Below are 13,652 nucleotides of genomic sequence, written 5' to 3' on the forward strand. Positions count from 1 at the left end.
ACAAAAATTAGCTGGGCATGGTGGCGGGCACCTGTAATCCCAGCTACTCGGGAGGCTGAGGCAGGAGAATCACTTGAACCTGGGAGGCGGAGGTTGCAGTGAGCCGAGATCGTGCCACAGCATTCCAGCCTGGGTGACAGAGTGAGACCTGGTCTCAAAAAAAAAAAAAAAAAAAAAAGGTTACTTTAAGGTACTGACCTACATAAACTGTCAAATTCATAAACCCTTTACCCAGATTTTCCTAACACATAAATGGTAAATTCTGATTCTATGTGCAGCTTCGTGCTACGTGCAGGCGCGCACAGGCTGCTGAGGAAGCACCAAAGGGGGCTCCATTTCTCTCCCTTTGCAGCCTTCAGAATGGGCTCGGTGTAGAGTCACTGGTTCAAACTCTGCTGCCCACTCCAGGTGGCTGGGGCTCAGAAAACAATACCCCAAAAAGAAGACCTTGGAAGAAGCCTCAGAAGCAAAAGTTTTTTCTCCACAGAGGGCAGAGGAAAAACTTAGTCCCATTCTTGGGACTCTTAGTCCTACTCTTCTATCCGAGGCTAGCCTTAGAAACTAGAATCTCTCTTCTCCAAAGTGGGTCATAGAATCCAGAACCCTTTTCCCCTAAATCCAGGCATAAAATCAAAACATACTACTCTAACTTTCCATTGTCCTTTCTGTGTAAAAACTGGCCATAAGCAAATTAACTGTCCAACTTTGTTTGATTGCAGGTCAGGGTGGCCCTGGGGCTTCCCTGGGCCACATTGGAAGAAGATGAATCGTCTTGGGCCACATATAAAATACACTAACACTAACAATAGCTGATGAGCTTAAAAATATATAGCAAAAACAAAAATTCCTAATGTTTTAAGAAAGATCATGAATTTGTGTTGGGCTGCATCCAAAGCCTTCCTGGACCATGGGTTGGACAAGCTTGCTGTAGGTCATAAGACCCTCCATTTCAGAGTGGGTCCTGCCTCATACCGAGAAGGAAGGAATGCATGCTCAGAAAGGCCAAGAACAATCTAGACACACAGGCCTTGTTGGGTTTCCCCACTCAGTCTGTTAGCATTGGATCATACTCTTTCAACCTAATCACATTTCTACACGGCTGTCCATACATTAAGCCTAAGCATTAAAATGAACAATTTCCTTTGTATCTCTGGGTCTTCATTCTGAAGCTTCCTGGATATACGCGTTAAATAAAATTTGTATGCTTTTCCTCCAATTAATCTGCCTTCTCTCCAATTAATTCAGCAAAACATCAGAGGGCAAAAGGGAATGTTCCCCATGGCCTCTGTAAGAGTCTTCACTTGCTTCTCACCAGCACTGATGAGTTAACTGAAACAAAGACCCTCAATTCCACTGTTTGAATAAAAAATTGGCAATCTTGGGTTTCTTCCTGTGTCTATATATAAAGTAGTGGAAAAAATATATATAAGATATTTAATAGGGATTTGGAAACTGGTAAATGGACTGGGCATGGTGCCTTGGGCCTGTAATCCCAGCACTTTAGGAGGCAGGGGCAGGAGGATTGCTTGAGCCCAGGAATTGGAGACCAGTCTGGGCAACACGGGGAGATCCTGGTTCCTCAAAAACAAAACAAGGCCAGGCGCGGTGGCTCACACCTGCAATTCCAACACTTTGGGAGGCCGAGGCGGGCAGATCACAACGTCAGGAGTTCAAGACCAGCCTGACCAACATGGTGAAACCCCGTTTCTACTAAAAATACTAAAAATTAGCTGGGCATGGTGGTGCGTGCCTATAATCCCAGCTACTCAGGAGGCTGAGGCAGGAGAATCGCGTGAACCCAGGAGGTGGAGGTTGCGGTGAGCTAAGATCGCACCATTGTACTCCAGCTTGGGCGACAGAGCGAGACTCTGTCTCAAAAACAAACAAGCAAACAAAACCAACTGGTAAATAATTATTCTGTTGAGAAACAAACATGCTAACAAACTATTATTTTTACCTTAGCAAACTGTTGTGTAAAACAACTAATTAAATGTGAGCTCTCCTCTCTCCTTGGCTCCAGTCACTCCCTGACCTTCACAGCTCAGGGTTGACATCATGTGCTCTGTGCCTGGGGATGGACGTGTCCCATTTATCCATCTGAAACCCCCTCTCAACCCCAGCCCACACCATTGACCCAAACAGTCATATCTGTATCTAAATCCTAAGTATTGTACAAATACATTTTCCTTTTAAGCAAACTGGCCCAGGTTGAATTCACCTGTGGTTCTCATGCCCACAGTTTCATTTATTCATTTGAAACAGTCTTCCCAGATAGTAATGTCTTGGGTGAGGACACATCCATTTTATTTGCTTCTGCTCTTCTTAACCTGTGTCACTACCTGCTCAGTGAGGGCACAGACAGAATATTCTAAGTGACTATCACCTGCTGTAAATACTGGAGGTCTCAGCACAACCCTGAGAAATCCGCACCAGAGAAAGGATTTGTGAATAATATTAATGTCACCCCTTACCACAACAGTTAGCTTATTTCTCTCTTTCTTTTTTTTTGAGGCGAGCTCTCGCTCCATCACCTACACTGGAATGCAGTGGCACCATCATGGCTCACTGCAGCCTCAACCTCCTGGGCTCAAGCGATCCTCCTACCTCAGCCTCCCGAGAGGCTGGGACTGCAGGCATGTCCCACCATGCCTGGCTAATTTTTGTATTTTTTTGTAAAGATAGGGTTTCACCACGTTGGCCAGGCTGGTCTAAACTCTTAGACTCAGATGATCCACCCACCTTGGCCTCCCAAACTGCTGGGATTACAGGTGTGAGCCACGCTGTCTGGCCATTTTATTTTCCTTTCTGGAAAAAGGCTTTTAAAAATGGTTTTCCGGTTTTCTGGGGTACTTTCATACACAGCAATACAGATGATAAAAGTAAACGTAACACCATTCAGTTTGGTTTCATTTATATGATTTAACTTTTCAACAGTTAAGAAACCAAAACATTCTGTCGACCTTAATTGGATTTCCCTGAATCTAAAAAGTGCCAGGAAAAAAATTCTACAAATAAAAACATGTAAGAGTCACTGAGGTGGTATGAAGAACCCTGAGAAGGTGACATTTAATGTGAGACATGAAATAATATATTAGTGTAAAAACTCAGGGCAAAGCCAGGTGCAGTGGTTCATACCTGTTAGCTCCGCCCTTTGAGAGGCCAAGCCTGGGGAACAGAGTAAAACCACCATGTCTACCAATAAATAAATAAATAAATAAAAATTAGCCGAGCATGGTGGCATAGACCTGTAGTCCTAGCTATTCAGGAGACTGAGGCAGGAGGATCACTTGAGTCTAGGAGGTCAAGACTGGAGTGAGCTATGATCACACTGCTGCACTCCAGCTTCGGCAACAGAGTGAGACACTGTCTAAAAAAGAAAGGAAAGAAAACAAACAAACAAAAAACCCTCAGGGCAGAGGATTCAGGGTAGCTGGCAGGGTACCAAGCATAAAGAAGCTTTCTCCCCACCTAGACAACAGTTTTACTGGCAGAATCTGTCTGATGGAGCTATTTTATTTATTTTTATTTTTTGAGACAGAGTCTTGCTCTGACGCCCAGGCTGGAGTGCAGTGGCACAACCTCAGCTCACTGCAACCTCCACCTCCTGGGCTCAAGTGATTCTTGTGCCTCAGCCTCCTGAGTAGCTGGGATTACAGGTGTGTACCACCACACCCAGTTAATTTTTTGCATTTTTAGTAGAGATGGGGTTTCGCCATGTTGGCCAGGCTGGTCTTGGACTCCTGAACTCAAGAGATCCACCTGCCTCGGAAAGAGCTGGGATTGCAGGTATGAGGCACCACACCCGGCTTGATGGAGCTATTTTAAAACACTACAGTTGGCCAAGCGCAGTGGCTCATGCCTGTAATCCCAGCACTTTGGGAGGCCGAAGTGGGAGGATCACCTGAGGTCAGGAGTTCGAGACCCACCTGACCAACATGGAGAAACCCTGTCTCTATAAAAATACAAAATTAGCCAGGCATGGTGGCACATGCCTGTAATCCCAGCTATTCGGGAGGCCGAGGCAGGAGAATCGCTTGAACCTGGGAGGCAGAGGTCGCGGTGAGCCAAGATCACACCATTGCACTCCAGCCTGGGCAACAAGAGTGAGACTCCATCTCAAAACAAAACAAAACAACACACTACAGTCTATTGAAGCCTTGAAAATTCCAGAAAATTATTTGGATGGTAAACTGTGGTTAATTGTGGCCATTTCAACATTCAGCATAGGACCAGCTGGACTTCTCCCCACTACCTCTGTTGCAGGCAGCCATGCACATGTATTTTCCAGTTTGGCAGTGGGGTCTCTCAGGAGTGTGGCTATGAACTCTAGTGCTGCCATGATGGGGCTCCAGGACATCTCGCTGTGATGTTTACAGTGTGCTTTCCACAGGACACTTCATTCTGGTGAAGGGACTAATGTTTAAATGTCAATCAGTGACCAGGTGTCCCTCACAGGAAACTTGGTTATACTGGCCGATGTCCTTATGGGTCTTGTCTGACCTGCATCCAGTTGATTTCTTTTTTTTTTTTTTTTTTTTTGAGATGGAGTCTCACTCTGTCACCCAGGCTGGAGTGCAATGGCGTGATCTCAGTTCACTGCAACCTCCGCCTCCTGGGTTCAAGCGATTCTCCTGCCTCAGCCTCCCGAGTAGCTGGGATTACAGGTACCCGCCACTACGCCTGGCTAATTTTTGTGTTTTTAGTAGAGGCAGGGTTTTACCATGTTAGTCAGGCTGGTCTCAAACTCCTGACCTCAGGTGATCCACCTGCCTCAGCCTCCCAAATTGCTGGGATTACAGGCATGAGCCACCATGCCTGGCCAGCATCTAGTTAATTTCTATCAAAATAGCCACTCTATACAGAGCCTTGACCTGGAAATAAGTTGGAATTAGGTGTAGCAGTCAGGTGAGACATGTAGGAGGGCATTGAGCAGGCCAATATATGCACTGTGGGAGCTTCAGAAAGAGAAGAGAGAGAGAGAAGGTGAAGGGAGAATATTTTGAGAAATAATGGAAGAACACATTCTAAATTAAGTGAAAGCCATGGATGTAGACATCCAAGAAGCTCAACGAACTCTAAGTAGGATGAATACAAAGAGAAACGCATAAATGCACATTATACTAAAGCTGTCAAAAGCCAAGGACAACAAAGAGAGTCTTGAAAGCAGCAAAAAAGAAGTGATTCATCACATATAAATGATCCTTCATAAGATCAGTAGATTTCTCATGAGAAATGCTGGAGACCAGAAAATAGTGGGCAGATGTTAATCAAAGTGCTAAAAGAAAAATAAATGTGGCCAGGTGCGGTGGCTGACATCTGTAATCCCAGCACTTTGGGAGGCCGACACAGGCAGATACCTTGAGGTAAGGAGTTTCAGGTCAGCCAGGCCAACATGGCAAAACCGGTCTCTACAGAAAATACAAAAATTAGCCAGGAATGGTGGCATATGCCTGTAATCCTAGCTACTCGGGAAGCTGAGGCAGAAGGATCGCTTGAACCCATGAGGCGGAGGTTGCAGTGAGCCGAGATCATGCCACTGCATTCCAGCCTGGGGAACAGCGTGAGACTCTGTCTCAAAAAGAAAAAAAGAAGAAGAAAAGATAAGAAAATGTAACCAGGCATATAGTCACAGCTACTCAGGAGACTGAGGTAGGACCCCTTCAGCTTAGGAGTTCAAGATCAGCCTGGGCAATATAGTGAGACCCTATGTCAAACATAAAAACAAAAACAGTCAGCTAGGCATGGTGGCTCATGCCTGTAATCCCAGCACTTTGGGAGGACAAGGTGGGTGGATCATTTGAGGTCAGGAGTTCGAGACCATCCTGGCCAACGTGGTGAAACCCTGTCTCTACTGAAAAAAATACAAAAATTAGCCAGGCGTGGTGGCGCAAGCCTGTAGTCCCAGCTACTCGGGAGGCTGAGACAAGAGAATCACTGGAACCTGAGAGGAGGAGGTTGCAGTGAGCCAAGATTGCACCACTGCACTCCAGTCTGGGCGACAGAGTAAGACTCCATCTCAAAAAAAAAAAAAAGTCAACTACGAATCTAATATCTGTCAATACTGCTTTTCAAAAGTGAGAAAGAAATTAAGACATGCCCACATGAAAAAACTGAGGTAGTTTTAAAAATTATTATTAGATGTGCTCTGTGAGAAATGCAGAGTATTTTGCAGTTTGAAATAAAAGAACACTGGGAAAAAAAAGAAAAGAACACTGGACGGTATCTGGAAGGTGTAGGTGGAAATAAAGATCTTAGTAAAAAGAAATACATGGACAATTATAAAAGCTAGTATTTTTATTTATTTATTTGGGACAAGGTCTCACTTCCATTGCCCAAGATGCAGTGCAGTGGCACAATTTTGGCTCACCGTAGCCTCGACCTCCTGGGTTCAGGTGATTCTCCCACTTCAGCCTCCTGAGTAGCTGGGATTACAGGTGCCTGCCCGCAGGCCTAGCTAATTTTGTGTATTTTTAGTAGATCTGCGGTTTTGCCATGTTGCCCAGGCTGGTCTTAAACTCCTGACCTCAAATGGTCCGCCTGCCTCAGCCTCCCAAAGTGCTTGGATTACAGGCATGAGCCACTGTGCCCAGCCTTAAGGGCTTTCTTATCATTGATTACTTTATATGAAAATGAATTAAACTCACCAATAAAAAGGCAGAGATAAGCAGAATGGGTGAAAAATATGATCCAACTGTATTCTGCCTACTAGAAACTCATTTTAGATCTCAAGACACAAATAGGTTGAAAGGGAGGGCATGAAGAAAAATATTCCATGCAAATAGTAATCCAAATAGAACAGGGGGGGCTACATCACTATCATACAAAATAGAATTTAAGCCAAAAACTGTTAAAGGAGACAAAGAAGAACACTATTTATAAAAGAGTCAATACATACAGAATATACGACAATTATTAACATACTTGCACTAAACAACAGAGGCCCAAAATAAATGAAGTAAACATTAACAGAAATGAAGAAGAAATGGAGAGTTCCACAGTAAGAGTTTGAGACTTCACACTACATTTTCAAGAATGGATAGAATAATCAGATAGAAGATCAATAAAGAAATGAAATAACTTCAACAACACAATAAACAAAACAGACAGACATAATGACATATACAAGCATACTCCACCCAATGACAGTAGAATACACATTCTGGTCAAGTGCACATGGAACGCTCTCTAAGACAGACCATAATTAGGACATAAAACACAAAAGCTCTTCATACAATTCTAAAAACTGAGATAATAAGATGTATCTTTTTCTTTTTGAGACAGGGTCTTGCTCTGTCACCTAAGTTGGAGTACAGTGGCATGACCACAGTTCACTGCAGCCTTGATTTCCCAGGCTTAAATAATCCTCCCACCTCAGCCTCCTAAGTATTTGGGACCACAGGCTGGAGTGCATGCCATCACACCTGGCTAATTTTTTCAAATTTTGTAGAGATGAGGTCTTACTATGTTGCCCAGGCTGGTCTTGATCTCCTGGGCTCAAGCAATCCTCCTACCTGGGCGTCCCAAAGTGTTGGGATTACAGGCATGAGCCACCATATCTGGCCTCAGATGTATATTTTTCAAATACAGTGAAATAAAACTATAATTATTGGAAAAAAATACACAAATAAGTGTAAATTAATTCACTCTTCAACAACCAATGGGTCAAATGAGAAATTGCAATAGAAAATACTTTAAGACCACGAGACTCTGTCTCAAAAAAAAAAAAAAAGAGGTTGGGGTGGTGCCTCAAACCTGTAATCCCAAAAGTTTGAGAGGCCAAAATGGGAGGATTGCTTGAGACCAGGAGTTTGAGACCAGCCTGGGCAACATAGTAAGACTCTATCGCTACAAAAAAAAATTAAAAAATCAGCCAGACACGCACATGCACCTATAGCCCCAATTACTTGGGAGGCTGTGGCAAGAGGGTCACTTGAGCCCAGGAGTTGGAGGCTGCAGTGAGCCCTGATTAGGCCACCACATTCCAGCCTGAATGATAGAGTGAGATCATGTCTCAAAAATTAAAAAAAAAAAAAGGAAAAGAAAAAGAGAAAATACCTTAAGACCACTGAAAACAAAAATCTAACACATCAGAACTTATGAGATGCAGCAATGGCAGTGCTAAGAGAAAATTTTATAGCTTTAAATGCATTAATTGCCTGGGTGCGGTGGGTTACACCTGTAATCCCAGCACTTTGGGAGGCCGAGGCGGGTGGATCACGAGGTCAGGAGTTCAAGACCAGCCTGGCCAACATGGTGAAACCCTGTCTCTACTAAAAATACAAAAACTTATCCAGGTGTGGTGGCAAGCACCTGTAATCCTAGCTACTTGAGAGGCTGAGGCAGGAGAATCGCTTGAACCGGGGAGGTGGAGGTTGCAGTGAGCTGAGATCACATCACTGCCCTCCAGCCTGGGTGACAGAGCGAGACTCTGTCTCAAAAGGAAAAAAAAAAAAGCATTCATTGAAAATGAAGAAAGAACTCCAATAAGTATTCTAATTCTTCAGTTTAAGGAACTAGAAAAGGAAGCGCAAACTTCTTTAAAAAGGTAGGAGACAAACTGGGTGTGGTGGTACATTCCTATAGTCCCAGCTGCTCAGGAGGCTGAGGGAGGAGCATTGCTTGAACCCAGGAATTCTAGGCTATAGTGCACCATAATCATGCCTGTGAATAGCCACTACATTCTAGCCTAAGCAACATAGCAGGACCCTGTCTTTAATATTTTTTAAAAGGCACTACAAAGAAGTAAATAATAAAGATTAGAGCAGAGATAAATCAAAAGAGAATATAAAAACAACAGACAATATTATTGACACCAAAAGTTGGTTTGTGGAAACAAAATGGAAGAAGAAACAAGTTCTAATTCATTTTGTGAGGCCAGCCTCACTTTGAGATGAAAGCCAAGAAAAGACATTACAAGAACAGAAAAAGACTACAGAATATCTTTTATGAATATTGAAGCATAAATTCTTTTTTTTTTTTTTTGAGATGGAGTGTTGCTCTGTCGCCCAGGCTGGAGTACAGTGGCGCGATCTTGGCTCACCGTAAGCTCTGCCTCCCGGGTTCACGCCATTCTTCTGCCTCAGCCTCCTGAGTATCTAGGACTACAGGCACCCACCACCACACCCGGCTAATTTTTTCTATTTTTAGTAGAGACGGGTTTCACCGTGTTAGCCAGGATGGTCCTGATCTCCTGACCTCGTGATCCACCCGCCTCGGCCTCCCAAAGTGCTGGGATTACAGGCTTGAGCCACTGTGCCCGGCCTATTGAAGCATAAATTCTAAACAAAATACTGGCAAATGTACTTCAGCAGCATATTTAAAGGATTATAAATATGGAATTTGTTGGCCAGGAACAGTGGCTCATGCCTGTAATCCCAGCACTTTCAGAGGATGAGGTGGGCAGAGTGCTTGAGCCCAGGAATTCGAGACCAGCCTGAGCAACATGGCAAAACCCTGTCTCTACAAAAAATACAAAAATTACTTGGGTGTGGTGGCATGTGTGTGTGGTCCCAGCTACCCGGGAGGCTGAGGCAGGAGTATCACCTGAGCCCGCACCACTCCATTCAAGCCTGGGCAACAGAGTGAGACATTGTCTCAAAAAAAAAAAAAAAGTGGGATTTATTCCCAGAATGCAAAAGTGGTTCAATATACAGCAATCAATGTAATGTGCCACATTAAGGAAGAAAAGGCAAAAAAACACATTTATCATCTCAAATGATACAGAAAAATAATTTGACAAAATTAAATACCTTATATTCCTTTTAAAAAATACATTTGATAAACCAGGAATGGAAAGAAACTTCCTTAATAGGAAAAAAGTCACATATGAAAAACCTGTAGGTAACATGGTCAATTTGAAAGACTGAAAGCCTTCCCTCTAATATCAAGAAGACAGGATGCCCACTTTCAACAGTTCTATTCAATATACTAATGGAAGTTATAGCTACAGAAATAAGGTAAGAAAAAGAAATAAAAGGAATCCAAATGGGAGAGAAAGAAGTAAAATTATCTGTGTTTACAGATTACATGATTCTATGTGGAGAAAACACTGAAGACTTCACAAGGGAAAAATAAAATTTTACAGCTTATAAAACAAATGCAGCAATGTTGCAGAATATAAAATCAATACACAAAAATCAGCTGCTAACAATGAATAGACAATAGACTAACAATGCTAACAATGAATAAACAATCCAAAAAGAAAATTAAGAAAATAATTTTAGTTATAAAAGCATCAAAAAAAGTAAAACACTTAAAAATAAATGAAACCAAGAAATCAGTGATGTGTACATTGAAAACTACAAAACATTCTTGAAGCAAATTAAGGAAGATAAATGAATGGAAAGATATCCCATGTTCATGGATTCCAAGACTTACTATTGCTAAGATTAAAATACTACCAAAATCAATCTACAGAATCAATGTGATCCCTATCGAAATCCTAACAGCCTCTTATACAGAAATAGAAAAGCCTATTCTAAAATTCACTTCAAATCTCTAGGGATCTCTAATACCAAAATAATCTTGAAAAAGAACAATGTTGAAGAATTCACACTGCCTTATTTCAAAACTTACTACAAAGCTACAGTGATCAAAACAGTATGGTACTGGCATAAGGACAAACAGGCCAATGGAATAGAGTAGACAGCCTAGAAATAAATGCTCATATATAGGGTGAAATGATTTTTGACAACAGTGCCAAGATCATTCTTTGGTAGAAGGACAATCTTTCAAAAAATGGTGTTGGGAAAACTGGATATCTACATGCAAATAGTAAAAGTGAACCATCACATTACATCATGTATAAATAGTAACATATTTAATCAAAGACCTATACTTAAAAGCTAAAACTATAAAATACTTAGAAGAGGCTGGGTACAGTGGCTCATGGCTGTAATCCCAGCACTTTGGGAGGCCGAGCAGATCACTTGAGGTCAGGAATTGGAGACCAGCCTGGCCAACATGGTTAAACTCTGTCCCTACTAAAAATACAAAATTTAGACAGGCGTGGTGGTGGGTGCCTATAATCCCAGCTACTTGACTACTTGGGAGGCTGAGGCACGAGAATCGCTTGAACCTGGGAGGTGGAGGTTGCAGTAAGCCAAGATCATGCCTCTGCACTCCAGCCTGGGTGACAGAGGGAGAAAAAAAAATTACTTAGCAGAAAACATAGGCGAAAATTTTGTTGAATTTGGCAATGATTTATTGGATGCAACATTTAAGGCACAGACAACCAATAAAAGATAAACTGGACTACATCGAAATTAAAAACTTTTGCGCACCAAAGGACAATCTCAAGATGAAAAGAAAACCTACAGAAAGGGAGAACACATCTGCATATCACATATCAAATAAGGGCTTAATACCCACAGTGTATAAAGAATTCCTACAACTCTCTTCCAAGCACTTGGGAGCTGAAAACAAAAAGAAATTTTCTAAATATTAAAAACTAAAAATTTTAAATAAGAATTCCTATAACTCAACAACAAAACACAAATGACTCAATTTTAATGAGCAAAGGATTTTAAAACAAACTGGTTCAAAAAATATATAAACAACCAACAAAAACAAAAACCAATGCGCATTATTATTGGTCATTAGGGAAATGCAAATCAAAACCACAATGAAAAACCAGTACAGAACCATTAATTGGCTATTATGAAAAAAAAATACGACATAACCAGTATATGTGACAATGTGGAAAATAGAAACCCTTATGCATTGCTGGAGAGAATGTAAAACATTGTAGCCACTTTGTAAAGCAATATACCTGTTCCTGAAAAAGGTTTACACCAATTATTCTGTGAACCAGCAATTACACTCCTAGGGATACATATATCCAAAAGAATTGAAAGCAGGGACTCACACAGACATATACATACCACATCCACAGCGGCCTTATTGATAGCAGCCAAATTATTACTGTGGAAACAACCCATATTTATCAACATAAAAATGGATAAACAAAGTATGCTTTAACCATACAGTGGAAATTTATTCAGACACAAAAACAATGAGTTCCTGATACATGCTACCACATGGATAAACCTTGAAAACGTTCTAAGTGAAATAAGCCAGACATGGAAGGACACATGCATACTTCCACATATCTCTCTCTCTATGAATAGTCAAATTCACAGACAGAGAAAGTAGAATGGAGATTATCAGTACTTTGGGATAGGATGGAATAGGTAATTACATGTATGGAACACTAAGTAGATACAGCAAGTAGCACAATAACATGTATAAAATGATCCCTTCCTGTGTGTATTCTAGTTTGTACCAGCACTGTAAGAGACTTCCAGATGAGCAGTTCCAGTGGTTAATGTTGGTAGTTCAAAGGGTAACACTGCCCTCTAGGCAACATCGTGGAGGTCTATTTGAGATATATTTCACTACAAGTTATTCTCATGAATACTTCAATGAAACAGCTCTTATCAAGGCCCCCAGTGACCAAATACTTGCCAAAATCTACAGTCAACCCTTTTTCCTTGTCTTATTCAAATTCTCAGTGACCTGTGACACAGCTGACCACTCTCCCCATATTGAAATACCTTCTTCTGGAGGCTTCCAGGAGAAGAAACCCATGTTTTCCTCCTACTACTTCATTGGGTGTTGGAAACCATTATGGAGTGAGGAAGTCAATGATTTCAGGAGCTTCTCCACTATTGATTAAGTATCAGGAATATCTCAAATGCTGCAAGGGAGGTTGGTGGGGAAAACAATCTATGACATGCTTGAAGACTTTATTGAGGAACACATTGACAGGACAAGAGCACCGCCATCTTTATAACACCCCACCATCCTAAGCTTTAAGTTTCTATTTGGCCACCTGGCCAAAACTGAAAATGTCAGCCCCGCCCATAACTTCAACAGAGAATAACGGCCCTAACTGTAACAGAACAGCCAGGACTTCCCCAACCCCTCCCTAACAGAATTTTGTTTCAAAGCACACTTCTCCACTGGGCCCTTAAGAAAAGCCTCAGGCTGTAAGAGAAGTTTGCACCTGACCCTGCCGCTGGAAGCCCTTCTCAGGTTTACTCTCAATAAACCTGTCTCAACTGTTGAGCCACCTTCTCATCTCTCCTTTCCTTAATCTTTCTATCCCAACACAAATAAGAGAGCATAAATACTTACTAACAAGAAACTCGAAGATATACTGAAATTCTCTGCAGATAATGATGATAATGATGATGCAGAAGACTTAGAAGAGGTAATATCAAAGATGTGACACTTGAAACATGTGCAGCAGTTTTTGGGGCATCTACAGCCTCTGCAAGGTGAAAAGTATTAAAGATTACAATCCTCGCAGGGCGCGGTGGCTCATGCCTGTAATCTCAGCACTTTGGGAGGCCAAGGCAGGTGGATCACCTGAGGTCAGGAGTTCGAGACCAGCCTGACCAACATGATGAAACCCCATCTCTACTAAAAATAAAAATTAGCCAGGCATGGTGGCGGGTGCCTGTAATCCCAGCTACTCTGGAGGCTGAGGCAGGAGAATCGCTTGAACCTGGGAGGTGGAGGTTGCAGTGAGTCAAGATCGCGCCACTGCACTCCAGACTGGGCGATAAGAACGAAACTCAGTCTCAAATAATAAATAAATAAATAAAAATAAAAATAAAATAAAGATTGCCATCCTCAAGTAAGATCCT

At 42.0% G+C, this 13,652-nt stretch overlaps 1 long non-coding RNA gene across 1 annotated transcript; it reads right to left on the reverse strand.

The window, feature by feature from the left end:
* Positions 1-11,180: 11,180 nt before the first annotated feature.
* On the reverse strand, positions 11,181-13,273 carry LOC134809080 (uncharacterized). Its single transcript, XR_010153727.1, has 2 exons — positions 13,138-13,273; positions 11,181-12,697 (listed from the first exon to the last, which is right to left on the reverse strand). It is a non-coding gene; the product is annotated as an uncharacterized LOC134809080 (long non-coding RNA).
* Positions 13,274-13,652: the final 379 nt, after the last annotated feature.

Source organism: Pan troglodytes, chromosome 20, assembly GCF_028858775.2.
Source record: "Pan troglodytes isolate AG18354 chromosome 20, NHGRI_mPanTro3-v2.0_pri, whole genome shotgun sequence".
NCBI classification, from domain to species: Eukaryota; Metazoa; Chordata; class Mammalia; order Primates; family Hominidae; genus Pan; species Pan troglodytes.